Below are 5,235 nucleotides of genomic sequence, written 5' to 3'. Positions count from 1 at the left end.
TTTCTACACACACACACACACACACACACACACACACACACACACACACACACACACACACACACACACACACACACACACACACACACACACACACACACACACACACACACACACACACACACACACACACACATATATATATATATATATATGAACTCACACAGACATACACGTATATGAATACAGATACACACGATACACACATATGTAAGTATGTATCCTACACATCTCTTTCTCTCTCTATCAATCTATCTATTTATCTATCTCTCTGTCTATCTATCCATCCATCCGTCTATCAATCTATCTATCTATAAATCTATCTGTGTATGTGTGTGTGTGCGTGCGTGTGTATGTGTGTGTTTGTGTGTGTGTGTGTGTGTGTGTGTGTGTGTGTGTGTGCATATTATAATCTTGTGTTTTTGTATATTTAGGAGGATATAAATCTTAGAAAGAAATCGAAACATAAAACGGTGAAAATTGTAGAATAAAAGAATAAACAAAGCAAAAAAAGAATATCTTTTTAATATTAATAAGAAACGTCGTCATAAATAATGAAAGCATTTTAAAACATTTAATTACTTTTTAAGAACTTTAAAAAAGTGAATGTAATAAAATATTAAAGTGTGAATGTATTTTGAATTAACGATGTTGCTATATGTGAATAGGTTGCCATTTTTTTTAAAGTTATAATTGCTCTACATAAATTTTATGTAGTGAATCTATAGTTTTTTCAGAGTTCATTGGAATTTTAAAAAAAAATGTGTCTCCGTAACAAACACGAAGTGGTTTGTCTTGACAAGGTAGACGTTTTTCTGTTGAATACCTATCAGAAAACATACACGTATGCAAGAGAATTTTATTGTAGCTGCTATTTAAATCAAACACAAACCTTAACTTAGCCCGGTGATCACTAGGCTAATCAGGCATACCGCACATTCTTTATCGGCATGATGAAATAATTTAGAGATATTTATCAACAGGACAGCATAAATTAGAAACAAAAGATCTTCAAACTAGTTGAAGTCGTGTCTGTTTTAACAATATTGCCATGATAACGGAAGTTAAACCAGAGGGCGGGGATGACAACGAAGTGGATTTGACAGTAAAGATGGAGTCAAGAATTCGGAATGGTAGCTGTTATATGAACGAGAGTAATAGAGAATGAACTGAGGTTTGAATCATATAACGAATGGAAAATGTGCAATTATGCAATATAGTAAAATATATAAAAATTATATTTTCAATTTTGCCACCATTTTAGATTGACCCAAAAGGCTGTTCAAACTTTTGGCTACAAACTTAAAATATACTAACGTTACTACAATTATCTATAATGTTTCTTCATATATAATTTTAGTAAAATTATTTCTAAGGTTTCCTTGCTAAGAAATTGTATTTCACGACAAACGCATTTTAAGAAGTTAACGTCTTCGAAAACATGACGGTTAGGCATTGTAAGTTAAGATTTTATCATACGGCGAACTATAATGTACAATTAGCTGTGACCTGACCACAGCATATACGGCTTTCACTTTTAAATAATTTATGCCATACATAGCGTGTATGTTATGTCATACATACCTTGTTATATACTTGTAGCAAATAACACTCTGATGCAATCTCCGAGATTTAACGAAGAAGCGGAGTAAGAAAAGGTGGTAATTATGGTAGATTGTTTGCTCAGTGGAATACAACAATTTCCTCTTTCTTCAAGAAAGTCAAATGTAAATGACAGAATAAAATATTATTAATGATTCATGCTTATCTGTGTTGTTTTCAACAAAGTATTCTGCTAGGCCCCCGAAGGAAAGAAAACTCATTACTCAGAATGATTTTAATTAGATATGACAGTTTAATATGCATTTGTTCCTGCATGACAAATAATTAGGCGTGGACATGAAACGGAGCATTACTTTTAAACAGGAATCCTTCATACCGTAAACATATTTCGCACAGAGAAGTGATTAAATTAAGTCGTTATAATTTCGTTTTATGTAACCTCTCCTTAAATCTTCTTCAATATCTGTTGTGTATTTTAATCTGTCTTCCATGATCTGTACTTACTTTCCATTAAACGTTGAGTACAGATGCCAGATGCTGCGTTCGGTGGGGAGGGAGGAGGATATGCGCAGAAGTGTTTAAGGTAAATACATGTGGAAGGTAATTCATGCACTGAGAACTGATCGACAACGAGATCTATCATAGGCATATAAACATGCACACACAGATGCACATACGCATTATAAATACATTATCTCTCTACACACACAAACATATTTATATGCAAAATGAGAAATAGAGGGAGTGAGAGAGAGGGAGGATAAAGATAGACGCAGATACTTTGTATCATCATCTTGTTCATATACATGTATGCGTATATATCATGAAAACGCGGGTATAAAGAGCGACGCAGGTATTTTTAGGTGCAGACGTGGGTGTGTGGTAAAAAGCTTGCGTCCCAACCACGTAGTTCCGGGTTCGGTCCCACTACATGAAAGGCAAAGTAAACCTAAGCACAGTTTGAACATAGAATACAAAGACGAACGGAAAGACTCTAAGTATTTTCCCCAGCGTGCCATCGATCCCGCCAAGCTCACTGCCTTGCTCATAATATTAAGTACCAGGTACGCATCAGAAATGAATCAATGTTGATGATGACCACCCGGATGTCCACGGATATTACGGACTATACTGTGCTAATAAGATACAATCTCTGATGTCAAAATCATGTGATTTGTGGAAATGCGCGTAGCGATGTATTAAATATGTATAAATTACATCCTACAATTATTGTTATTATTATATTTATCCTACATTATATCGGTATAACCGTGATGCAACCCCGAAAAGCTGACTCTATCACTATCATTGTCTGTCACTATCATTTCACGGTAACCGGTAGCCTTAAGGCTTCATTTCCACACACGCTAGCTTAATTTAATTCGTCCTTAGTCGAAAGACACCTGGTGTTATGTCCTGTTATTTTCAGTTGTATTTGTGTACTATTTCTCTGTTTTTTTCTTCTTTCCGTCCATGTTTTCGTACACATTCGCTGCTTTCTTCCAAGGAATATAGTACTCTTAGCTTAATTTTTCCTTGGGGCTGGCCAGATTGGAGCAATCTCGAGTATAACCAGCCAAAACTGCAAAGATAATCTGGAGGAAAGAAAACTTCAAATGATCCGCTCTTGTTTTTTCTTGTCCCTTTTTTGTATCATCTGTCTGGATGTTTTGTGTTCTTGTCCCATTTTTTGCATTCCTTTATATATATATACATATAGACATATATATACACACACACGCATACATATAAACATAAACACACATATATTCATGCATATACATACATACTTACATATGTATGTATATATGTATGTATGTATCTACATATGTGTGTGTGTGTACATATATAATTATATATACATATATATATGTGTGTATGTATATATTTATATCCATATATGTGTACACACACACACAAACACACACAAATATATATCGTTTTAATTGTTATAGTCATGAACTCATTAATTTGATTGCTGTTGTCATAATCAAGATTCATATCCATTTTATCACCACCACCACCACCACCACCGCCTTTATCACCACCAGCATAGCAATAATCAACAGTACGAAAAGCAACAAATCCCACAGAAGCAGCTGCAGCAACAACAACAACAACAACAACAGCATGAACAAAAACAGCAACAGTCTGACGTAAAAATAATCAAACGTCATCAACAAAACCAATGCCAACAAGCGACGAAAAACCTCGGAAGCATCACGTGTTGCTAAAACGAGAGGCGAGCTGGCGAATGGGAGTGAACGATGTTTGCATTGAGGGTATATATGAAGATAAAAGAGTTCAACAAGGGAGAGAAATGTAGTTCGTGTCTCACAGTATAAAACAATATTGATTGGTGGATGTTTAACATGGCTGACAGGAACACTTAAGTTGATCAACTATTTTGATTTATGGTTCGAACACTTAACGTAACGGAAGACAAGCAACATTGGGATAAATATACATCGCAATCTTTCATTGTTTAGACTGATGAATAATTGCTTATCGCTTCCTTCCTAAACCGTTTCTACTTTCTATTTGCAATCCACAACTCAAATATGTGACATCAATTGAAAAGTATGGAAAACAAGATTGTTTTTGTTATAAGGTATTCAACAACGATCTCACAGATTTCCAGTTCAAATTCACTGCAAGTTTAATTTTCGTGTGATTTATTTTAGATACCTGTTAGGATGTTTACCTGAAAAGCATAAATTACTCACAAGCCAGACATGGATCCCTTATGTGGATGCTTGTTATGCAGGTTATGAAATAAATAAAATAAAGGCGCCCTTTTAAAGCCTAGCCAGGCTCTTGGGCCCGGTTTCCCGGTTCCAATGGCTTATGTGTGCCGCAGCTGGACGGGACGCCAGTCCATCGTAGCGTTACTTATTTTTGCCAGCTGAGTGGACTGGAGCAACGTGAAATGAAGTGTTTTGCTCAAGAACACAACGCGTGGCCCGGTCCAGGAATCGAAACCACAATCTTACGATCATGATTCTAGCACTCTAACCACTAAGCCACGCGCCTCCATTATGCAGGTAATACCAAAATAATTTCCCCCAGTTTATATTCGAAATGGAATACCTTAAGATAGGAACAGTATACGTTTGAGAAAGCGCAGGGGTGAAAGACGTAAGATGATCCAAATACGAACGTAGAGTTGTTCGGCCAGAGCTGATGTGGATCCAATCACCGAAAGTACCACCGCCAAAACCATTCCGGTCACATTGAACTCTATCATAACCAACACTAAAAGTGGCAGCAGCAGCATAAGCACCGTCCCCACCAGCAACAACAACGCTGCCATCTCCACGACCAAAACCATCATCAACTCCATCATCATCATCATCATAATTATCAGCAACAGCAGCACCACCACAATAACCACTACCACCAGGACGAACAGAATCACCACGAATACCACTACCACCACCACCACCACCACCGTCATCATTATCATCATCGTAGCCGTCGTCGTCGTCGTCGTCGTTCCCTTCCTCTCCTTCATCCTCACCGTCATCACCAGCCAGCGAATATGCCTCTTCTTGGTATCGCCCTGACGTTCCACGCTCTGCCGACTTAGAAAGAGGACACATTGACTGTGTTTTTCAGCTTGTTGTTATTTGGGGGGGAAGACGACAGGATGGTCACAGCAGGAATACTATT

This window comes from Octopus bimaculoides, chromosome 19 (assembly GCF_001194135.2).
Source record: "Octopus bimaculoides isolate UCB-OBI-ISO-001 chromosome 19, ASM119413v2, whole genome shotgun sequence".
In the NCBI taxonomy this organism is placed as follows: Eukaryota; Metazoa; Mollusca; class Cephalopoda; order Octopoda; family Octopodidae; genus Octopus; species Octopus bimaculoides.
Note: the sequence above shows the minus strand (reverse complement) of the source record.